The sequence below is a fragment of the Lepisma saccharinum genome, chromosome 26, assembly GCF_977018435.1.
Source record: "Lepisma saccharinum chromosome 26, izLepSacc3.1, whole genome shotgun sequence".
Classification (NCBI taxonomy): Eukaryota; Metazoa; Arthropoda; class Insecta; order Zygentoma; family Lepismatidae; genus Lepisma; species Lepisma saccharinum.
This window is the reverse complement of record NC_139254.1, coordinates 59,616,931-59,642,911: the sequence shown is the minus strand read 5'-3', so window position 1 is coordinate 59,642,911 and position 25,981 is coordinate 59,616,931. Positions and strand designations below refer to the sequence as shown.

General features: G+C 40.4%; 1 protein-coding gene across 1 annotated transcript in view; it reads right to left on the bottom strand.

Annotated features, from left to right (window-relative positions):
- LOC145979758 (neuroligin-2-like) overlaps positions 1–25,981 on the bottom strand; it is a 272,774-nt gene that overhangs the window by 64,926 nt on the left and 181,867 nt on the right. The window lies entirely within an intron of this gene.

The following is a 25,981-nucleotide window of genomic DNA, read 5'->3' as shown; positions in this document are numbered from 1 at the left end:
ATGAAAATATTTCTAACAATTATTTTGCCAATTTCTGTTTTAGGCTCATCATATTTAACATTCATTATAAAGTTAGATCATTGAAGTGAGCTCATATCGTGAACCAAACTGCCCTTTAATAACAGGACGATATCGTTAAGCATTATAGTGCCAATTGGATCCATTATTTTCAAATCCATTTACTCAACATCTGTAAGTTCGATTATTAACTCAGCTTGTCTAAGGTTGTAACAATGTAATATCAATATTTTTTAAACATGTTTTGTAAGTTCATAGTCTCATATACAATGTTAAAACTATTTTTATTTATTCCTTTTGCAGATGAGCATTTGAGAAACTAATCGAAGTGTCTTCTACCAATAGTAAAGAGCACTATTGAAATTTGTACAAAAGGACAATAGGTTTGACCGACAATGGCAGTTGCGTACCATGGCAGTTGGTTGTATAAGCTTCTACGGAATATACTGTAAATCAACAAAGTGGACTGTTTGAACTTTACATGGAAGAGTACATACATTTTTGCTTGCTAGCGTAGACACTTGATTGAATGGTGATGATTTACTAGAAATGAAGAGTCCAAAATATGCTCAAGAAATGATGTTTCAAGCCTTAATAATATCTGATAGCAAGTGGTCATCAATTGTAAATTGTATATTAGGGGAAACAGGAGAAGAAAAAAAACAGTGCCAGGGGTGTGACTTTTCTTGTCTGTCAAGCATTAGTACGCATTCATTGATATTCTTGCAAGTTAAAATTTTTAGAGGTATTTTAAAAAATCTTAAGAAAATAAATTTCTTCCTGAATACGATGATTATTTGCAAAAAGCATATCTCTCAGACAGTGGCGGCAATTAGGGGGAGGGACAGATGGCCCCCACTTTTACCCCAATACTATAAAAAACCTTATCTACCAAGAGAAATTAAAGTGTCCTTGCCCTCTCCCAGTTTTGGAACCCAATCGCTCTCAGAGAACGCAATAATGTTTTGCATGGTACGATAAAGAAAAATAATAAATATGCATTGAAACAACAACGTAAATATGATCCCGAAAATCTAGTTTTAGTAGTCCCTGTAAACAATTATTTTGTAACTTCTATTTTAATGGTATTTATTACTGTATTGTATCTTCCCTCGAAATAAGTTTTTTAAATCTTCTTTATACACAGAAAGGCTAATTGGGACTGGACCTACAGTTTAAAGTGGGATCCAAACCACTATATACAGTCACCGGCAATAAAAATAGGACACCTATATTCTGAAATACCTGCATCCCTGCAATGCGTTATGTGTGTTGCCTAACTCAACGGCAGTGACAGAACTTGCCATTGAAAATTTGCTATTACAATTCACTCATCGCCGTAGATTTAGAGAACACACAAGACGCATTGCAGAGAAGGAAGACTTTCAGAATCTAGTTGTCCCATTTTTATTTGACTATCACTGTACACTCACCGTCTATCGAACCTGGGACTCCTGTATTACAAGGCGATTACGTTACTACTTTGCCAAGGGGGAGGCTCAACTTCCCTCGCAATTCATACCAATATGTTGCTGAACTCGATGATATATCAGCAGTGTTTGAATAGTTACTCTTTAAAAGTAACTCCGAGTTAATCACTTGAGAAAGTAATTCGCATGTAATTACTGTTATTACTGTTCTTTAGAAAGTACTTGACATAGTTTTTATTACAGTTACTTTACTCTAGTTTTGTTTCATCTCGTAAGACGTTGTTCGGATCATGAGTTGCAAGCGCGATGTCCTTTTCACCACCGATGACCACGAAATGCTAAGCATTAAGTTTCATGAAATTATAACTTATTTCTTACATTTCATGTACAAACATTGAGGCAATAAAATTCACAGTAAACTTCTGTTACAAAGCAATGACGATTAACATTTCATTTCATTTTGTTGAGCAAACCAAATATTTTTTAGAATTTTTGTTGAACTATAAAATTACTGTGTGTCCATGAGAATTGTTGGAGATTATGTATGTAATCTTATATGGCAAGTGTTCTAATACAAAAAAAAAAAAAAAAAAAACTTGGGCTCTTGACGAAAAAAATACAAAATTGTCCTCATGGTCTCGAGATTTTAATAATAATCAATTGATTGACTGATTGATTGATTTGCTTTATTTTACTTCGCTTTATGTGCCACTTTTGGCTAGTTTACGATGATGGAGAAGAGTGGACATGATGAAATTGATGGATGGACACTCACGAACATCCATGCCCAGGCCAGGATTCGAACCCGGGACCCCTGGCGTCGTAGCGCGATGTGCTAACCACTCCGCCCCGGGGGCCGGCTTTAATAATCGTCAATTTACCCATTCTTTGAGGAGAACATTTGGTTCAAGTTAATATTTCTTTCCATGCAGTAAAGTAATTGTACAACTTACTAGTCAGGTGGAAAAATAACTGAGTTACAATTACTAATTTCATAACGTAAGTAGTTTACAGTTACTGTTACTTGAAAATGTTACCGATACTTCCAAATATTCTACATCAGCTGCACTGAAAACCAGAATAGACCAAATCCGTAAAGAACTATGAAACAGGATATTGTGTGGTGACATGACATGCAAATAAATTAGATGCGTTACAAAATTGTATTTAATATTGAACTATTATAAAAATAACAAATCTGTGTTCTATTGTGTATCCAGGATTCTTCTGATATTTTTCTTTCAAAATCGCGATATTAAAACTCAGTAAAAATAAGGGTGCAGAATTACATGTTTATTCACTTGAAGGATAAAAGATTGAGGATCATTAGAGAGCGCTAATATTTATAAATATTTACAAGATGTTCACTGAAATTCTGCAAATGTATGAAGAAAATCTGCTAACGTCACCGATAAAAGATATAAATATGTTCAAGTACTGTCATATAAAGTGAATTCTACAGTCAATGCAGCATTCGCTTCAAACGTAATTGCAAAATGTTTTCAATTATTTCAATTACTCTTCTTATTTTATGCATTTCGTGTTTGAATTAACTACAGCTATCTTTGTATGTTCTCTTCTGCTTTCGAAATATTAAAAGAAATACATAATACAATAAAAGGAATTTTATATTACTATTACGACTATTACTATCTTGCATTGCTGATAAATTGTTGTATTTTTTTTTCAATAAGAACATACAACTAAAATCTCATGATAAACAATTACGTTGGTCCACATCTACTTAGATTTTTTAATAAAATCTGCTAACCAACGTAACGTTATATCCCATCAAGGAGTACCCTAATCGACCAACCTGTATGTATCTACCTTGATTACGCGGAAATCTGGCAACATGGCCCTCGGTTGCCATGGCAAACGGTGCTGCCATCTGTTATCGAAAAATTACCACAAAATTGCCTTTAGTACGGCCTTAAAAGCAAATTTCTCATAACGGGGCTATTATGTTAACCAAGACATGCCCAGTAGAACTTTCGGACGTAATCCACTACTATACATAAACTCTCAACCATGATACTAAGAGTTACCAGGTAGGCTCATCTGGTGGACGGCTTTCGTCCCTTTCTGCGCATGACGTCATCTGGTGAGCAAATGTCACAACCAGCGAGTAGGAAATGCATAGCAGGGGTTCATTTTCCGTTGAATGAAGTCTTTCGGATAAGGTTTCAAATGCTTATTTACGGCTTTAAAATATTGGTATTGCTTTGCCTACAAAATCAGTAAAATAATGTGAATAGAAAAGCAAAAGTGCAGGATCGAGCGGCATAAAACCTGTAGCTAATTTAGTATCTCTTTCGATGTGCCTCAAGTTAGCACACAATGTTGCAGCGTTCCTTGTAAATGTTTCAACATTGTGATATTCCGTATTTTCACTACAAAAAAACGGAAAGCTTTACCCTGTTTTCGAACCAATAAATCCCTACCACTAAACCGCCCGAATGACAAGCAAAATTTAAGATGAAGCCTATAATATGTTATCATGGACGTCCCGAAGGGAGGGGGGATGGCTCATATTAAAGTATATATTTCACACAAATAATTTCATTTCAGTTATAGTAACTTATGTTCATTTTTGTGTGGCCGTTGTAGGGACATGTGTGTTTTTTGAAGGGACAACACTATTATGGGAGGAATATGCCTAGTTTGACCCCTGGAAAAGAACACTTTTCTTTCCCCTCCCTGGAAGAAATCCTGCATACGTACCAGGACAACAAGCGCATACCTCAGAGAGTATGCTAGTGGAGCTCTTTTGGGGGTTCCCCCTTAAATTTTTTGTCACCTGACCAGGCGCGTCGCGTTATAATGTTCGCACGAGCACGTGAACACTTATGTATGTGTCTTAAATTACGTACATATTAAATGCACACACACAATTTACTCTGACACGACTTCTTTCACGTCTGATAACTTTTCTAGATAGTTGGTAACACTGACTCTCACGGTGTTCCACGGAGGGCGTTGAACACAATTGCTGTGCGTGTTGCATAGAACTGACAGCTAAGGGGCTGTTGGCTACTATACCCCAAATATGTTCACTTCCCTGTGCGAACACTGATGCAAGCGGCAACACTTCTTACATTCGGCACCAGAGTGCAGCATATACAAGGCATGTCTAGGGGGACTCGAAAAGATCTGTTCTACATAGTTGCAAACTTTAGCGAGAATTCTCTAAACCTGGCGGATTTTAAGGGGGAGAGGGACAATATCCCCTAGGTCCTTCTTGTATTACTTCTAATATAGCGTGATTTGGGGGGAAAATTGTTGAAAATAAATTGAACTGTTATTCTCACTTTTCAATTGAAGATGAAGTTACAAAGGAGAGGAGTAAATCTGGATTAAGTACAAAAACATTATTGTGAACACTCGTATGAGAACCGCACGCGACGCCACTGCACCAGACCCCACACATACACACGAGAGACAGAGACAGTGTGCATGACTGACTGACTGAGAGAGAGGGAAGATAGGGGTGGAAAAGAGATATGGGAAAGAGGGAAATAGAAAGACATCACAAAGTGAAAGTGAGGAGAGAGAAAAAATGGAAAATGAGGTAGAGAGAGAGAGAGAGAGAGAGAGAGAGAGAGGACAAGCGAACTATCAATCAGCCACCGCTCTCTCCGCATATCGTCGGTTGATTACCTCAAACAACTCTCAACCAGCCATTGTGCTTGCGAACTCCACCGAGGGGGAACGAATTAAGAAAATTGCCCTGATCTCTATCAATCGGAGCTTAACCGAAACCCGTCGGAATCGGCGCTGCATGGCGATGCCCCAGAAACCGATCGACAAATCGGATTCCGAGCGTGACCGTCTAACAAATTAGTCTTTCCGGATGCAACCGGTTTGTTTCAATGTACACATACCCGGGCAGTCACGCTAGCTTCGCGCGAGCACACAAATCTATCCCCTTCGAGATAAAAACAAGCTCGCTCGAGTTGGGAAAAGAGAAAAAGCGTGCAATGGATGGGAGGATGGTTCTTTGCATGTTATTACATGTTAACCATGTTTAACGCTTCAGGTCAACAAGACATTACCTGTACGCTAGATTAAATGCAATTTACGTCCAAAATTATTTAGTCGCATCGCTAAATCGATATATTACTTTCACTATCGAAGCAACGAACCGAATCGAGATAAATTGGTTTCAAGGGAGCGAGAGATCGAGGTTTAAATGCGAAATTCACTGAAACGGTATCCATGGTAATAGCGCTATCGAATTTCATTGAGTCAAACTTCGCTTTTTGCCTACCTGCGTGGTGCAGTGGGTAACGCAGCGCGGCGACCTGGGCATGAGTGTTCTTTGTCGACTGTCGATTCGCTTTTTGTGCCACTTTTGGCGTATTTGCGAAGATGGAGATGAGTGATGGCATGATGAAAGGATGGATACTTACAAACGTCCATGCCAAGGCTGGGATTCGAAACCGGGACCCCTGGCGTCGTAACGCGATGTGATAACCACTCCGCCAAGGGGGCTGGACGAGTGTTCTTCGTGACTGTTCCTTCATCAATTTCGTCATATCATCACTCATCCTCATCTTCGGGATTAGCCACATCTCCTTTGGTACTAAGTGGTTTTCGAGACATTAATACACGAATGACAGATTGAAAGGGTTAAATGACCTTGGAGGGATTTACAAAGGAAATGGTGCCCCCCCGATGGCGCAGTGGTAGCGTCGTCGCCTTGTAATCAAGGGGTCCCTGGTTCGATACCCGGTGGAGGCACATAGTGGTTCGGATTCCACTTTAAACTGTAGGTCCAGTCCCGATTAGCCTTACTGTGCATAAAGTGGACTTAAAACACTAAATCAACCAAATCAACCAACAAAGGAAATGGCCAAAATAAGTCCATCACATTGCTAGTCAAACCAGCTGGGGTCAGTTCCCTTATTTGTTTTTGAAAACAGGATTTTCATTTCCACGTGTTCGCAATTAGGGCATGGAATTATTTTTCGTTTTTATGTGTTCACAATTAGGGCCATTTAGGCATTGTTCGCAATTAGGGCATGGAATTATTTTTCACTTTTGTGTGTTCGCAATTAAGGACATTTAGGCATCGTTCGCAATTAAGGCATGGAATTATTTTTCACTTTTATGTGTTCGCAATTAGGAACATTTAGGCATTCTTCGCAATTAGGGCATGGAATTATTTTTCCCTTTTATGTGTTCGCAATTAGGGCATGGCATTATTTTTCAATTTTATGTGTTCGCAATTAGGACCATTCAGGCATTGTTAGCAATTAGGGCATGAAATTATTTTTCACATTTATGTGTCCGCAATTAGGGCCATTTAGGCATTCTTCGCAATTAGGGCATGGAATAATTTTTCACATTTATGTGTTCGCAATTAGGTCCATTCAGGCATTGTTCGCAATTAGGGCATGGCATTATTTTTCATTTTATGTGTCCGCAATTAGGGCCATTTAGGCATTGTTCGCAACTAGGACTGTTCGCAATTGGATACAACCATGTAACCCATTTAGTCTGTGCTAGAACCTTTTGGTATATTTCGAGACTAAATGAAGATAATGACAAATAGAGGCCATGGGTATGATGTAGAAGTTCCCTTTTGATGTCCTTCTTACAGTAGCTTTTCTGAAACAAATTGCTTCGATGCACAGTCGGGTTCTGGAATTCCAAAATGCCCCATTCATGTTGGAACTGCCACTGTCAAAGGGACAGAACGACAAATGGCATCATAAACGTAACAATCTAATAAGGAAGAAACAACCCTAAGAATGACAGAGGGTGGACTCTATCAGGAGGGTATGTTACACCGACATTACTTAGGAGAATCATCTCTCAATAGAAGAAAGACGTACGTGGAAATATTGGACATTATAGAAATTGATAAAATAGCAATACGATTAGTATTCTTGAGAGGCCTAGCACATGCGCAGAGATTATAACAGAAAATGCTGCAACTGTGGACTGCTCGAAGTGGGAAATTCTTAGCTGAGGGGGATGCTTATGCAAATTCTCCTAACCGGGGGATGATTTATGAATAATTTCTTAACATGGGGGTAGATTTTACCACTTCGAACAATGCAACTGGTCAAGAAAATCGTCAGGATAAATACGAGGGCAAGTCAACAAATAAGTCACCAACTGATGTGGAATTGCTGAAAATGTAGTGAGTAGTTCCTAAGGTGTCGTTAGGTGGCAGTACAATCCGGCTCTCGCTAGATAGTGGATACATGCATGGGCAGCTCAGTTTTAAAATGGCAACCGTCGTCGCGGAGTGTACGTTAGAAAAACAACGTGCTGTATTGTGCGTTTTCTTGTGGACTTTCTGCAAAGGATATTCATAAGAAAATGTTTCCTGTTCACGGTGAGAAGTGTTTGTCGTGTAAATTGGTGCATAACTGAGTCGATAAATTCTTGCAAGGGCTGCGAAGAATATTCATAAGAAAATGTTTCCAGTTCACGGTGAGAAGTGTTTGTCGTGTAAATTGGTGCATAACTGAGTCGATAAATTCTTGCAAGGGCTGCGAAGAATATTCCTAAGAAAATGTTTCCAGTTCACGGTGAGAAGTGTTTGTCGTGTAAATTGGTGCATAACTGAGTCGATAAATTCTTGCAAGGGCTGCGAAGAATATTCCTAAGAAAATGTTTCCAGTTCACGGTGAGAAGTGTTTGTCGTGTAAATTGGTGCATAACTGAGTCGATAAATTCTTGCAAGGGCTGCAAAGAATATTCATAAGAAAATGTTTCCTGTTCACGGTGAGAAGTGTTTGTCGTGTAAATTGGTGCATAACTGAGTCGATAAATTCTTGCAAGGGCTGCGAAGAATATTCATAAGAAAATGTTTCCAGTTCACGGTGAGAAGTGTTTGTTGTGTAAATTGGTGCATAACTGAGTCGATAAATTCTTGCAAGGGCTGCAAAGGATATTCATAAGAAAATGTTTCCTGTTCACGGTGAGAAGTGTTTGTCGTCTAAATTGGTGCATAACTGACTCGATAAATTCTTGCAAGGGCTGCGAAGAATATTCATAAGAAAATATTTCCAGTTCACGGTGAGAAGTGTTTGTCGTGTAAATTGGTGCATAACTGAGTCGATAAATTCTTGCAAGGGCTGCAAAGAATATTCATAAGAAAATGTTTCCTGTTCACGGTGAGAAGTGTTTGTCGTGTAAATTGGTGCATAACTGAGTCGATAAATTCTTGCAAGGGCTGCGAAGAATATTCATAAGAAAATGTTTCCAGTTCACGGTGAGAAGTGTTTGTCGTGTAAATTGGTGCATAACTGCGTCGATAAATTCTTGCAAGGGCTGCGAAGAATATTCATAAGAAAATGTTTCCTGTTCACGGTGAGAAGTGTTTGTCGTGTAAATTGGTGCATAACTGAGTCGATAAATTCTTGCAAGGGCTGCGAAGAATATTCATAAGAAAATGTGGCCGCGGTGGCTCAGTCGGTAACGCGTCTGACTACCATGCTCAAGGTCCCGGGTTCGATCCCCGGCCGGTTCAAATCCGGGAACTTTTCTTACGGTGAAAGCGGCCCCGGCGCCCACCCAGCGTCGAATAACATGGGTACCTTGGGGAAACCCTGGGGGGTAAAGGCGGTCAGGGGCGTGATGCTGATCACATCACCCCCACTCACGACCGGATCAAGAAAGTGTGGGGCGTTACCCCACACCACCTATACGCCTTCATGGCGTGGTGCTATGCACAGAATATTCATAAGAAAATGTTTCCTGTTCACGGTGAGAAGTGTTTGTCGTGTAAATTGGTGCATAACTGCGTCGATAAATTCTTGCAAGGGCTGTCAAACGTTTCGTGGATGATGAAGATGTTGAATGTAAAACAGCAGGGCTGAAACAGCAGCCCAAAGATTTATATTCAGCAGGTTTTGAGGTGATAAATCGATGGGATAAAAGGAGATTGTATTGATAAATAAAAACTGTTTTCAAGTCGGTATCTCACTCAATATTTTTTAATAAACGTTTGTGACCTACTTTCTGACTTACTCTCGTAGTTTATGTTTCCATATTTGGCTAGGTTTTAGTGAATATAAATTCTAAATCAAGTTATGACCCACCAACAAAATTACCCATTTGTGGAGGTGATGTGATTAGCATTACGGCCCGGCTGCCTATACCTCGATGCACCCATTTATTAGAGGGTGCTGCATGCAGGAAAATTTGATGGGAAAATTCCCACCCAGCCGGAAATCGAACTCGGATCCTCCTTGTGGTAGTCAGACGTCATACCGACTGAACCAGCGCCGCAATATACACACAGTAATAGCTAGACAATAGTAATATTATTAATTAGAAGAAATCAACAATATCTTGAGGAATACACACAAAGTGCTAATTAGTTTGAATGTTCAAAAATATATTTGCTAATTCTAATCGACTGGGTTGTTGCCACCAAAGGTACCGGATGATGATGATGATGAATTACAATTTTTGGTGTGCCGGCACGTATGGCCATTTTGCACCCTTCAAAGTACACGAGGAAAACACCCTCTTATTAAAAACCTTACCTTAAAATTAAAAATGGGTTTAATGAGAAAGATTAAAAGTGCAAGGTTATAAAGTGACTTGCACAAGTCATTCAAAACACATTCAAAATGATAAGAAAAAACTAAAAACTTTCTCATAAACAGTATGAGAGACCTGCTGTTCTCAAAGAGCGAAAAATATTTTTTTAAAACAAAAACTCAATAGGTGACCAAGGCAGATGTACGACTTAAGAGAGAGAGAGAGAGAGAGAGAGAGAGAGAGAGAGAGAGAGAGAGAGAGAGAGAGAGAGAGAGAGAGAGAAAGCACACGAGAGAAACAGAACATGACATAGAGTGGGATGAGGCTAAGCAGATAGAAGGGAGAAGAGAGTAATAGTGAGAAAATGGAAGGAGGCCAAAGAAATAGAGAAGAATGGGGAAGAAGACACAATGAACTGGAATGGAGGACTGAAGATAAACAAATATTGGAAGGAGGCAGTGGCGGCGATTGGGTTCCAAAACCGGGGGGAGGGGGGCAAGGTGCTAAAACTGAGGGAAAAGACAGTATATTTCTCTTTGTAGATAAGATTTAGCATAGTGCGGGGGCAAAAGTGGCGAAACGTTGGGGGGCAACTGCCTCCTTCGGTCCCCCTAATTGCGGCCACTGGAAGAAGGTGTTAGAAAGAGTGGAAAGGACAAGAGCGAAGGAGGAGAAAAGAAGAAAGAGGAATGAAGAAAGAAAGAATAAGGAAAAAGAGCATGAGATAAGGAGTCCAACCACATTCCAGATGCAAGGAAATGTTTATCTAAATCGCCTGTCAGGTGAAACAACAGTTGACAGGAGAAAGCCACCTGCTGGAACACCTGTAAAGGAATGTTCCAGATAAACAACTTTCTAATAATCTTGTGTCTGGATGGGAGTGATTTTTGTGTATATATATATCTTCCTGTTTTGTACCTTATTTCATTTGTATTTGGTACAGAGTCTGAAGAAGACCTTGCTAGAAGGTTGAAACGTTACGTTTAGTTTATATTTTTAATAAAATAAATTACTGCCTTGGTCAGCATATTGAGTTTTTGGTAATCATGGAAAGAAAGCTTAATGGTGTTATCAGTTTTTTGAACACTGTCTTCATCGCTCAACATGGATGTTAAACAGTTGAGAAGATTAAAACTTTGTCTGTGAGGACAGTAAAATCAGCACATTTAAGTCGTACCCTGTGAGTACCTTTGTAAGTATCCCTCATCAACAGTGTGGACTCCAGCCCCTTTCCTCCGGGGAACACAAATTATAATCATAATGAAAATAAATAATTTTAAATTGCTCCTTACCTCTTATACGTAATTCAATTAAGTGTAAATTTCGATAAGACTGTACTACAAGACTATTCCTTACGAAGCTGTTGACTGACTAAGAGTTAAAATTGCTGTAAAAAGCTGAAATTCGTTGCAACAACAGAAGCTTACATTACACCAACCCTGCCGCTCTACACGTGTTCATTGTTGTTGCAATAAAATAGACTTTTATCATATACTAGCTGATTGCCCGGCGCTGCCTGGGTATTTATTTATCCCAATTTTCTATTAGACAGGAAAATAATGAATTCTAACTATAGTGTAAACAAACTTTAAGTTGAACGGCATTGGGAATGTCACTATTCATTTTAACGACGACGAAAACTATGGATTCCACACTAATATCGGTCGTTTTACATGTCATCCCCTTCCCTCCCCCCCCCCCCCTAGGGGTGCCAGAGGTGTCTTGGAGTTGAACGGCATTGGGAGTATCACTATTCATCTTAGCAACCCCGAAAACTATTTATTACACACTAATATGGGTCGTTTTCGATTATTTTTACACGTCACCCCCTCCCACTCCCACCCCTAGGGATACCAGGGGTGTCTTACCCCCACAGTATTTCTTTCCAAGTGATACGTGTACCAAGTTTGGTTGAAATTGCTCCAAGGTGTTCGAGAGTTATCCCGGAACAAACATACACACACACATATACACACATACATCCAGTTATATATATATATATATATATATATATATATATATATATATATATATATATAAGATAGATTACAGGAAAGTGACGAAAGTCGGATCCCACCCCCTAAGTCGGACCTCCAGCTGATCTTTTCAAGGAAGCGCCGTAGACTAGGGACGTGTAGGTTAATTATTCTGAATGACTTCACGAGCCAGTGGCATCGTCAATTTTATTTCGTTTTATGTAGCAGCGTGTGGTGCATGCATTTCTCTTTACCTGCTGAAGTAAATATGTTTCGACAGTCAGTAATTTTCATCATATTTTGACTTCTACATTTTTAAGAGTTTGTGTCTCATTACTAATATGTAAAGTAGAGTAGATCTAACAACATATATGATTATATAAAAGTTTCGTAAAGGTATTAACTGGTTTTGGCGACGTTTCGAAACAATGGCCTTTTTTCTAAGTCGGACCCCCATGTTTCCAGTTATATTCTGAGGAAGGCTGATTACATTCTGTCACTTGTAGGTTACAAGTAATGGCAGGAAAAGGCAGAAACAACAAGAAAAAGAGCTGGTCTCATGAGTCAATGGCCAGAGAGACATATGCAATAAGAACGAAGAAAATCGGCTGGAAGAAAGCTGCTGATACGTTTGTTGTCCCTAATACAACATCTTATCCAGTGAGAGATACTGGAATCCTGAAGAACTATCACAGACAAAAATGGATCGTCCGACTTTACTTACATCAGAGCCAAAGGAGGAATTTGTTAAGTAGTGTTTAGCAATGGGGAGAACATTGTTTGGCCTAAAGTTTTCAGATTTAAGACGCATGGCATGTCAATGGAACGGAACAATATTGAAAAAATGGCTCAATTTGTTCCCGAAGAGAGACAGAAAATATCTGAAACTCAGTTTGTTTTATATTTTCTACTTTAAATTACCATTCAATTACCATTTGTATTTGTCCGAATTTGGAGTACTTTTTCAAAACGCTCATTTTTGCAACCCTTGCTATAATTGAGAATTCTCTTGGCAGTGTTTCCTAAAGTTGATTCTGACACAGGGAACCCTTCGGCAACTTACTAGAGAGGATTTTAACAATGAAAAACATTGTTAACTTTAATATTAGGAAATCTATAATCGAATAACCAGTTAACTTCGTTCATTATTTTGACTTTTAATTGTAAAGATGACTACAATCATAACTTATTATTGCGAAAAAACAAAACAAGTACATTGTACGTTAAATTGAAGTGTATAAAAGGAATCCAAAGTGAATATAGTTGGCAAACTTCTTAGCTATTATCGAAATTCTCTGCTAGGTTATTGAAATTTTCGGGGGGAATTTCCCCCGAGCTACCCCCTGAATTCATCAATGTCATATAATCATCATTCATCTTCATCACAGGAAAAAGGCGACGGAAATGAGAAAAGTAAGAATGTGAAGGTTACTAAGTTTTCACACTCACCTTAACCGCAGGAGACGATATGAGGAAACTGTTTCTTCTGCATTGTTACCCAGTGATCAGTTCGCATAGTATAAGCCACAAACCCTTTATTAAAGAAAATCGATGCCTCCTCAAGAACTATGGCACAACGGTTTCTCTATTACTTTCCTGCCTTTGTCCTCGTCTCGTCATCTCTCCCCCTCCCCCACCCTCGATAGCTTCTCCCGAGCATCTAGGAAGCAGCGTAATAGGTCAATAAAGCTAGAACAGCCCTAAGATCAAGCGAAGGTTTGTTCTTTGTGTTTCGTACCGCATGGAGGGGCGATTAACAAGAAGACACAGCTGGTGTACTTCGGGCGCCTCCATCAGGCACAATTGAGCCCAAGATCTCTCAGGAGGAACACGGTTCGTATCAAAGAAAATACACGTCGTGGGGTGGGGGAGGGGGCTTTTGCCCGGAAGGAGTGGATTTCGCGCCCGAAACATAAAGGCTGGATGGAAACAACGGACAAATAAGAAAGCGGAGATTACATGGCTCTTGGGAACGAAGTTCTGTGGGACATAAAAGAACGGTTGCGATCGAGGGACATCTATGATGCCTGTCTCTGTCAAATATATCCTCTCGGTTAGACACATATTGTACAGGAGGTTTCCAAAAAGGTAAAACAATTGTTGAAATCAGAGCCGTTGTGGTCCAGCCAGGGAGCTTCGGATGTACAAGTAGGGAGGGGATTTTTACAGCAATATCTCCTCATGGAGCGGCTCTGGGGGTGCACCCAGCCTTTAAGATGGGTACCTGATGGCGGCCGGAGCGTGGTGCTGCTCACATCACCTTCACAAATATTGTGATTTTGTGAGGCTTTACCTCTGCATCCAGCCACATGCCTTCATGGAATGTTACAATGTGCAGGAGTAGCTTTGCCTTTACCTTTTGATATCATTAAGTGCATCCGGGACAGTCTCCGCGGGGCTCTTCCAATGCTCTTACTCCCGTGGCAGTGTTGCCAACTTAGCTATCTTAGCGCCACATCTGGCTCTTTCGTGCACTCGTTTGGCTGTGAACTGGGGCGCCTGCCCCCGTGCCTCACTATGATGCCATCACTAGTTCCGGCTCACATAGACCATGATTATACATTTTGCACGTGACGTGGTATTCTTACATTGGCTGCGTCGCCCCACCCCTCTTATATCCCCAGCTACTTTTTTTTTTATAGCGCCGTCTTAACATGAAATTGACAAAATATATTGATATCAGGGAATCCTATATTTTCGATTTCATACGACCATTGGTGAATTGTTGAGATGGTTGATGCCACCGGATCTAGTTGGTGAAAACTAAGAATAAATTGTCATCAATTTAGAGTTACCGGTAATAGCAGCGCCCCACCCCTTTGACAACTAACATTACTCTATGAAGAAGCACTTCGTAAATCTAGTCAGTTTTAACCCCATTTAAGGTAAAATTTAGCTCCTTTATGCGCATCAGGTTTGGCAACACTACCAGGATGGCCGTAGGAGGCAAGCAGAAATGCATTGGGCTTATGGGAGCAGAGGCGTCTCCTGAACGCATGCGGTGCATGCTGCGCATGCGTCAATTTTGGGAAAAAGGACAGCTTGCTCTGCGACGACATTAATGAGCAGCTCTACATTCTAATTTCTCCATATAGGAGAAGTTTTTATTTTAGACGAGAGCGCTCAACTACGCTTATATTACATTTCTTGAATCTGAAGTGAAAGAAAGTAATACTTATTTTTCCACAATTGACGCATGCGTCACTTCAGATCCAAGAAATGTAATATAAGCTTAGTTGAGCGCTCTCGTCTAAAATAAAAACTTCTCATATATGAAGAAATTAGAATGTAGAAATGCTCATTAATGTCGTCGCAGAGCAATGCATAATTTTCCTCACATGCGCAGCATGCGTTCAGGAGACGCCTCTGTATGGGAGTATTATTTAATTTGTTGTCTTGGGAATATCAAACTTCCGATGGAATAGAAAAATATATAAACAGGAAGAAGACAGTTTGAAGATGAATTTCACCAGCGGAAAAGTCGAAACTTCCAATTGATTAGCCGTAACTTGATGTTGAAGTTAATTCCCCATAAGGATTCCGAAAATTCTTATTCATCATATTTTTCAAACATTGTGTCCAGATTAATAATTAACATAATAAAATTCCTTCTAGAGCATTCATGTGGTTTGCTGTTGCCTAGATATTCCGAATAGTTTCGTGGTTATGCAATCTAATCCTATTATACTATTGAAAATATCTAGACAAAAGTGCAAGCAAAACACACCAAGATTCACGTGAATGCTCTACACTCAGAGAACTAAATGCATCATATCGATTGATGCACCAGAATGCATCGATTGATGTACTAAAGTGTGTTTTATGGCTTCTTCAAAGAATCAGATTCACATTTCATGCATTTGGGTGCATTTTTGTATGTCGTGAGAGAAACACTAAAATGCATAATTTGATTCAAGTGAAGATTCATTTCAGTCGAGATGCACTTCAATGCATCAGTTGATGCGTTATGCTGCACCTTGATGCGTTTTGATGCACCAGAATGCAACTTTTGTTTGATGATGCACTTAAACGTTTCGTCTGAGCTACATAAACTCTGTAGCTCAGACCAAACGTTTAAGTGCATAATTCAAAAAAATGCAGGAAGGTGCATCAAGGAACATCAACTGATGCATTGAAGTGGATCTCGACTGAAGGGAATCCTCACTTGAATCAATTGATGCATTTTGGTGTTTCTTTCACGACATACAAAAATACACCCAAATGCATGAAATGTGAATCTGATTCTTTGAAGAAGCCATAAAACACACTTTAACTGCATCAATCGATGCATTCTGGTGCATCAATCGATATGATGCATTTAGTTCTCTGACTGTAGAGCATTCACGTGAATCTTGGTGTGTTTTGCTTGCACTTTTGTCTAGATATTTTCAATAGTATAATAGGATTGCATAATCACGAAACTATTCGGAATATCTAGGCAACAGCAAACCACATGAATGCTCTAGAAGGAGTTCCAAGCAGATGCAATTCTAGAGATTTTGGAATATCATAGCGGCTTCTCGAAAGAAAGGGGCAATTCGAAATAAAGTTGCCCTGGCGTCGGCCAAACGTCCAGCCGAGTCTTTAGTACACCATGCACTACGTTTGCCGGCTAACTAGGCTCTGTAGTGTGCAAGATGAAGAGAAGTATTGTTGAGAGGTATGGAATCGGTGAAGAAGCAAGTTTGTAATGAGCTACATGCATACATCTTGCATCAGAAGAGCACCATTACATCGCTTAAAACAGGAAATTGACTTACCTGGCTCTTCCAATTACTCAAGTTTACACACTGGCCTGGCATAACTGGCGGTGTTGCAAAAAAAACAACAAAAAAAAAAAAAACCGCCAGATTCATTGGCGCAACCTGTATATATCATGCTTGAGCAACTCGCTTGCACTTGTAAAATCCAGCGAGTATTCCGTGCGATGCGAGATTCCCGCCTGCACACTGTACATCAAGGCCAGCCAGCAGGGGAGTAAGTGTGGGATGCAATGTGACCATCCCATCACCATGATACGTTCAAGTCAAGCCTGTATTATTATACTATTAAACGTATTATTATATTTATTAAAAATAACTTAATAATACTCAGCGGTGAACGATGAGACTCGGCGAAGTACACAGACTCCTCTCAGGTACAGGGATAGTGTTAGGCAAAGACAATATTCACAGCTCAGAGGAATACAACTACATTATTGCAGTAGATAAACTGAAAGGTTTTATTCTTTATTTATGGCAATTATAATGCGAATATACTTGAGACGAAGGCGAGGATTTCGCTTCATCGATGAATTGACTCAAGTAAAAACGCATAAACTCAATGCGTGGCTATCGGTATGCCTATGATCACATAGACCTTAGCTTGCTCCCCGAACTACCATACCAAGATGTATGCACAACACCGAGGAGTTATTTTTAAGTTTAAAAGCTTCATCGATCCGTGAAGAAAGTGTGATATTTCTTATGCGATATCCTCGCTTTTATACTATATTCGAGAACACAGATTCAAATACAGATGAATCACTCACTATCTACAAAAGGATACTATCAACGAAACTGACATCTACACATGTTTAGAAATACAAATTCACATAGTGCACTCTCGCAAACATGAAGATACATTAAACTACTCATAATAGAGCATAAAATATAATAAATATTAAACAAAATATATACATTACAAACAAGGTGCATTATTATTATTAATAACAAGGAAATTACGCTTTCTTTCACAAAAATAAATATGTTAGTGACATATTTTCTACCGGTGACGTCACATAAAAATATGGATCATATCAACCAGAACACCCGTCAATCGGACACAGCAGAACACGCCAATATAAATGTTCGCCCGAAACCGGATCCAACGTGATCATAGGGTAAGGTTGTTGCCTTGTAATTAAGGGTTCAGAGTTCGAACTCCGATGGAGACTCATAGTGGATCGTATTCCACTTTAAACTGCCCAGTCCCGATTGGCCTATCTGTCCATAAAGTACACTAAGAACAAAGCTCAAATCAACCCAACGTGATCATAGGATGGCCATTGGCAGCCGGCAACAATAGGTTGCGAAATTACAAATTTTATTCCTTGTGCATCTCTTCGTGCACCAACACAGCGCCTCCCTCACCTGTCACCTCCAATCACTTTTATTGAACCCTCCATCGCAGGAGACCGGAACTCTTTGTCCCTTTGACGCCGCGAACACTCAAAGAGCGCGCAATAATCACTCTTTCTTGTCGGCGTGGCTAAAAAGCTACAAAGGCTGTTTTTTAAACATATGAACTTCACTCCCCCATATTCCTCCGCAATCCCCTAATCATGAATTTCTAATCAGCGGAAGCGCTTACGGTACGTTGGACGTCTATCCTGCGTCCTTACGGCAGAAGCCATCAGTCACGGTCAAGGTGACCGGCCCTTTTGATAAAGGCGCAGCATCCGCTACATTGTGGGTAGCGACTTTATTTAGGATGAAAGTGCGGCGTCGTGATCATTAACTAGAGGGTGTTAATAAACACGCGAAGTTCATTGTATAGAACCTCGGATCTTACTATGGAAATTTGCCTGATATTGTCCAATTATAGCCAGCCTCACCGAACTGAAAATTTAAAATTCCGTCGACCTTTGTAGCTAAAGCCATTTCTCTTGTTTGACACGTTGCGCCAACCTTTGCACTTTTGTGACACACCACATAAATTAACATCCACCTCCGTGGGATGGAATTGGGAGTAGGGCCCGCAGAGCCCTTTGCAGTGGCCCATGCTCGATTAAAAAATGGAAGTACTTAACATAAAAATCGGATGAAGTAAAAAATAATTTCAATGCAGGATATGTATTACAAGTAAAGACAATACTTACAAAAAAAATAATTCATTTTTTTTTTACAATAGCAGTAGGAAACTTGACAATGCTTGCTCTTTAAAAACTTCTCGACGTTGGCACTAATGTTGGTAGTCGCTATGCGCAGAGTATTCTCGAGATGTTGCCCCGTAATCTGACTTCTTGTCCTGGACATGCTTTATTCAGGAGAAGAATTGCTCACATAAGTATGTGCTTCCTAACAAAGTAAACATTTACAAAGCATGTCGGCGGAGATTAAAGAATTCGTAGTCTTTGTAAAATGTAACCAAGGGCAAATTGAAGATTTTTTCTCTAAGAGAAGAATTGTTTTGAAGTTCAAGCAGCTCCATCTGTACTGAACCTGGTATGTCGGCGGCTCCGACACGGAATGGTTTCAAAAATAAATCTGAAGAAGACTGATATTTACGAAAATCACTAAATCTCTCTCCGAACTTACTTCGCAATACGGCTATAACCCTGTTCCAGCTAACTGTGGAGCAGGCAGAGGAGGAGGAGGGAAAGCGAGTGGTGAAAGCGCAGCGTTGCCAACCGTACGGTCCTGTCTGAGCTCACCGCGTACGAGAAGATCCCCAAATGAGGGGAGAGGGCGTGCAGAGGGACAGAGGAAGACCGGTCTATTTGCAGATTTTAGGGATAGAAGGAAGTCTTCCGCTGCGGTCATTGTCGTTGTGCAAGTGCTTCTGCGTGGGTGTTTAATTGTGATTTCTTTGGGATTTTTCGTGCTTTTCGTGGTGTTGTAAGAGTTACGGTACTTGTACATTATTTAGCCGTGTTGTGTCGGAAACGTTCGAATAAAAGAAATGATCAACAGTGTCGATATGCAACAATCATCCCGAGAATTTTCATGCCAAACCTAGACCGACATTGTTGACATTTGTAGCTTTGCACATTGTAAGTGCAAATAAACGTTCTCCGCTTTCGCAATTCTTTTGATCTTTTTTTTCTTTGCCATTTGCTTCGAACGCCAGTACTGTAACAGCCAATTCCGTCGTTGAAAATATCTTAAACGTTGTAGTTAGTACAATCGGCAGGCTCTTCATTTAAAAAAAAAATCAAAAAATCTGTGTACTCCGTCAAGAAATCAACACCAGATTGACGATGATCATATCTTTACCGCTAATGTGGATACCCCCTGACAGTGCGCGGACAGTGATTTGAGCGTAGATGCGAATCAAGCCTTAAAGCTTACAGCGAGACCACAGCGTTTGTTTCTGACCCAGGGTGCACTCCCCCAACCCTAATAGTGGAGTCGCCTGCCCCTACGTCACTTGACTTCCGTCAGGGATCTTCTCCTGAGCGGTGGGATGTACGGAAATTTCATGGCCGTAAGCTAAATGCACGGCTTGTCAAAATTTGCTCCTGCAGTTATATCCCTAATATTTCCTTAAGAGAATCTTACACCGAGCGTACGGACCTGGAGACAAAAATACGGTCCGTTTCCCATGTGCGTACGGTATTGTCGCTTTCAAAACTTTGCAACGCTTAAAGAGCGAAGCTGGGAAATCGGGTAACTCCAGTCGCCCATTACGCAATCCCGTTTCTCTCACTGTTCATTGGTGGAGCCGTCTCGCGTCAAAACTTGCGTAGAGACTTGTTCTCGTTCGCCTGGTCTACAGTTAGCTGGTACAGGGTTTCGTTTTATAGCATATTCATCAAGAAGCGAAGAGTTCAACTCAGAGATATTCTGAAAATGAGTTATATTTTTTTTGTGCGAGTTGTGCCTCCCAAAGTTTGAGCTTGGCCACAAGAGCTTTGATAGAGTGTACACCAGTTGATCTTTGGATTTTAGCAGCGTATTTAGGTCATTCATATGCAACGAGATGCCGATCACAAAGGCAGAGTCCGTCATCCACTTCGGATCGTTGAATTCCGCAATCTGCTTCCCCTTGCTTGGCAGGAACTGCTGTATTTCAGCCCTTGAGTCAAAGAACCTTCCCTCTGCTCAACCAGCGCACATCACTATAATAAACCACATCAGTTTCACACTGTTGTGTCAAAAACTCTTGGAATGGACCATGATTCAATCCTCTTGCCCTAATAATTGATTTGGATTTTGCTTTTGATATGGTTCGGGGTGAAGGACTTGGTAATGAGGATTAATAACCAGACGGTGAACAATTAATACATTTAATATACACTGGACGTTATGTCCGAAGCATTCAAATACATTGAACCATGATATAACAAACATTACACAGAATATATCTGCTTATGATTTTTCTTCTTCTTGCCGTGAAGACTAAGCCTTGTAGCCATACCTAGACCGTATCATCCCTCCAGGTGTCCCAAAAAAAAAATCAGATATGCTGATGACCGTATCGATCTGGTGGGCGGCGAACCCTGGTAGACCTTCTCGGAGATGAGTGAGGTGTGCTAGGACCTGGTCCTGGGTATCCGGCTCTGCCTGGGATAGGTTCTGGTACTGTTCCACCGGGGTTTGTTGAATTTCTATTTGGTATTGTAACGTTGAAGTCGTCGTCATCTGCAGTGTCACGTGAAACACGTCTCTTCAACCACCTGGGATGTACCACTCGTTTGATTCCATCTTCCAACATTATCTCGTAGAGGATACTATCCCCAATTCGACGAATGACAACTCCTGGGATGTAATTTGGAGTACCATGCTTAGGTGATTGAACCCAAACTGCTGAGTTGATGGTGAAAGTACCATATCTCGATGAAGAATCGTTCTGAAATTTTGCTGACTTCCTCGGCTTGAACGGAGATTCACTCGACAGAGGCAGATTGTTTGGTTCCCACCAAAATCTTGGTCGGTATTTCAAGACCGAAAGTGCCGGCAGGCTTCCTTTTCCACCCAGTCGCGTGTTCCGAAGGATGAAAAGAAGGTTGGCGATCCCCATATCAAGTTCAAGCGTGCTGAGATTGGGTTTGTCAGTTATAAGCTTGACAAGAGCGGTTTTGACAGTACGAACGTATCGTTCGGCTAAGCCGTTGCTAGGACTGTGATAAGGTGGTGAAGTAACATGTTTGATGCCATTCTTAAGGCAGAAGTTACGAAATTCGAGAGAAGTGAACGTTGGGCCGTTGTCGGATACGATAGTATTTGGTATCCCTAGCGTGGCGTAAGATTGCATAAGCCAGCGGATCGTTTCCTTTGTGTCCAATGTGTGTAGAGGCCATACTTCTGTCCACTTGCTGAAGGCGTCTACTATCAGTAGGAACTTACGCCCTGCAAAGAAAAAATGGTCTATATGCCATCTCTCGTTCACATACGAAGCGAGAGGCCATGAAGAATCGGGTCCGTTTCGGACCTTAGGAGCGTTTGCTCGGCATGTATTGCAGCTCGCTACAAAATCCGTAATCTCTGCTGACATGCCTGGCCACCAAAATCTGGAAAGACACAACTCTTTCATACGAGTTGAACCAATGTGTCCATCGTGTAAAGCTCTAAGAACTTCATTCCGTTTAACTGTGGGAATGATAAGTCTACCCGACCACATGAGCGTTCCCTGCTCGTACGTTAGGTGAGCTCTTCTTTCGAAGAAAGGTGCGAGCTTCTTCCGTTCGGTAGACGTGTCGTGTTGATCTGGCCAACCATTTACTACACAGGAGACAACTAATGAGAGCAGTGGGTCTTCTGAAGTGGCGTTCTGTATTGAGTCTCGAGAAAGAGGAGCTACAGCGTCTTCAATGGACCCGAAATATGCATGAAGTTCTTCTTCTCCAGCTGGTATTGTGTCACGTGTTTGCGTAGGCAACCTGCTTAGCATGTCAGCTACTTCTACCTTGCTGGAATGAATTATATTATATTGGTATGAAGATAAAAGTAGAGCCCATCTCATCAATCTATTGGATGAATGTTTTGAAATGGCTCGATCCGGAGAAAATATAAACTTTACAGCACGTGCGTCTGTAACAATCTCGAACTTGGATCCGAGTAAAAATTTGTGAAATCGCTTGATACCGTGAACTATGGCTAGAGCTTCTCTCTCTACCTGGGAGTATCTGCGCTCCGTCTCACTGAAGGTGGTAGAAGAGCAGGCGATGGTCTGTAGACCGCTATCAACTCGATGACACAATTGTGCGCCACAGCCGAAAGGAGAGCCATCAGTGATAAGTACAACTGGCTTTGTTGGGTCGAAAGGCACAATAGGATTTATCTGTCGAAGTTCCGCCATGATGCTGTCGAACTCGTGTTGACAGTTATCGTCCCATTTCCAAGAGACGTTTTTCTTGAGTAAAGAAAGTAAAAAGTGAAGTTTCGAAGCTAAGTTCGGTACAAACTTTCGATGAAAGTTGATCATCCCGATGAAGGAACGTAATTGTGATTTGTCTTGAGGTGGGGGAGAATTTAGGATGGCCTCCAAGTTCTTGTCTGACGGCCGTATACCAGCGACGTCAATCTTGTATCCTAGGTACTCGATAGATGAGGTTAGGAATTGGCTTTTGCTGGCGCTCGCTTTGACATTGTGTTTGGCCAGACGATTCAGGACATCACACGTGCGTGTGAAGCATTCTTGCAATGTTTCACCTCCGATGATGACGTCATCAAAGTAGAAAGAAACTCCGGGAATGTCATCTAGAATCTTCGCTAGGACCATTTGAAACAGATCTCCACTTATTTTTATGCCAAAAGGTAGTCTGTGAGGTTTATATAAGCCCCAAGGTGTGTTGACGACAGTGATGCGTTTGGCAGCTTCAGAAAGTTCCAACTGTCCGTAAGCCATTTGAAGGTCAATTACCGTAAAGTATTTACACCTGGCCAACTTAGAGAAAATATCCTCGACTCTAGCAATGGGAAACTTGACGTTTTCAGTCATTTTATTCACCGTTCCTGAGAAGTCAGTGCAGAGACGAAGTGAGCCATCTTTCTTGGTAACAACGACAAGTGGTGAGGCCCAATCAGAATATCCGACCGGTTCCCATAACCCTACTTTCACTAGATTTTGAATAGAATCCTGAACACGGTCTCGAATACCGTAAGGAACTTCGTAATGTCTACGAAATATTGGTGCAGAGTTGGATCTCAGTGGTATATCGACCAAATAAGGTGTAATTGGCTTGGACAAATCACCATCAAAGATTTTCTCGTATCTAGAAGAAATTTCTCGCCTTAGGTCGTCGGCACCAGCGTTAGTAATAGTACCTTGTACTGTGTTAGTTGAAAGAACACTGGCCGTAACTAATAATCGCCTCCAAGATGGTTGAATAATGTCCAACCATGTACGACCGATCAATGGATATAAAAGTTTCTCCTGACAGAGAAAGACAGGTAAAGTATAATCCCTATTGTCTAAGTATAGTTTGACGGATGTTTGTGCTGTAACACGAACATATCCTTCGTTTACACCTCGTAATCGTAGGCTAGAATTACATTTAACATAGTGTGGAAACAACTGATCAAAATACTTCTCGTTGAAAAGAGTAACAGCAGACCCAGTATCTACTTCACATTTAACAATACACTTATTGATTTGGAGATTTATTATGAAGCTATACGAACTGATTTGGTGCTCCAAAATGTGTTGAGTAGAAGTAATCAGTGTGGAACGATGACTGAGCGCACAAGTGTTGAGATGGTTGAAGCTGAACGTAGACAACTCATCGGGTGTTGTGCTCCGTGAGGTTGAACTGGACGTTCTATTCACGGCTCTATCTTTTTGCTTCTTTCTGCATCGCATATTCCAATGGCCTTGTCGTTTGCAGTAGCTACAGATTGCGTTTCTTGCCGGACATAGACCTTGTGGGTGATTCTTTGTGCAGTTGCCGCACTGGGAGTGAGGATTTTGCTTGGTAGCAGTTGTGTTCTGAGGTTGATTGTAGCTCTTCTGCCTCGTTTCGCCCGAGCGTGAACTCTTTGAAGCGCCTGTGTGGCGATCTGGATTCATCCGCGTCAAATTTCTTGAGCTGGTGGCAAAAGTCACAGAATCTGCATTGTACTTATTCGAGAATAATTTAACTTCTCGTTCTAATAACTCACAATGCAAAGCAATTTCTTGACATTTAGCAAAGGAAAGATCACTTTCAGATAATAATCTTTTTCGAGTACTGTAAGATTGTACACCAACAAGAAATTGTTCAACAAGTGCCTCATCTAAATACTGCTCATACGCACATTTGGCTGCTTGTTGTTTGATTTTCACTACGAATTGAGTAACTGATTCTCCTTGAGATTGGATACAATTTCGAAACTTGAACCTCTCTGTAAACTTGTTGGTTTTGGGCCTGAAGTGCTGAACCATTTTCTCGTGAATGACAGCATATGTTAGATTACATGGCATTTCAGGAGCCGTAATATTGCGAAGTACTTGAAAAGCCTTAGGACCTATGACTGCTAAGAGAACTGCTGCTTTTCTTTCATTTGCCACATTCTGGGCGAGACAGAGTTGATCAAAACGCATGAAATAACTCTCGATATCTTCATTTTCTTCAGCAAATTCGCTGAATGTAATGTTGAGAGCCATGTTATCGAAACTTCAAATTACATTAACTGATAGAAATCACTGGCATGTATGAAAGTTACGATGTGTAACTGAAACTTGCATGTAAAAAATTAGTAAACTTAAACGTTACATGTAAGACCGTCTTGCTGATTTGCTACAGAAATCTTACTTGTTATAATCCCGTGCCGATAAAGTCATCCTGACGATACGATTAGAATCCTTCAAATTTTTTATTCACTGTCCGCAGCGCCAAATTGATATGGTTCGGGGTGAAGGACTTGGTAATGAGGATTAATAACCAGACGGTGAACAATTAATACATTTAATATACACTGGACGTTATGTCCGAAGCATTCAAATACATTGAACCACAAACATTACACAGAATATATCTGCTTATGATTTTTCTTCTTCTTGCCGTGAAGACTAAGCCTTGTAGCCATACCTAGACCGTATCAGCTTTTATATTAAAAAAAATATAGTTTAAACAACATTTTAGATATAATATACAAATAAAACAGATCCAATTTTAGAGTGATATATTTATAGTCCCAAATATAATTTGTAGCTTTTATCTCATATATCTATAATCAAAATTGTATACATATAAATGAATTCAAATTTGAACCTGACTTTGTATTGATTATTGCTGTTTCTAATTTAAATAGTGGTATTTGTATAATTTGTATAATTTCCTTGTTATTCTCAAGCTTTTATAACTTGTTACTTTTCCTTCTTTCTCTATTTTTTGTTTCTTCTGTTCTTTAGTGTTCTCCTCTGTCT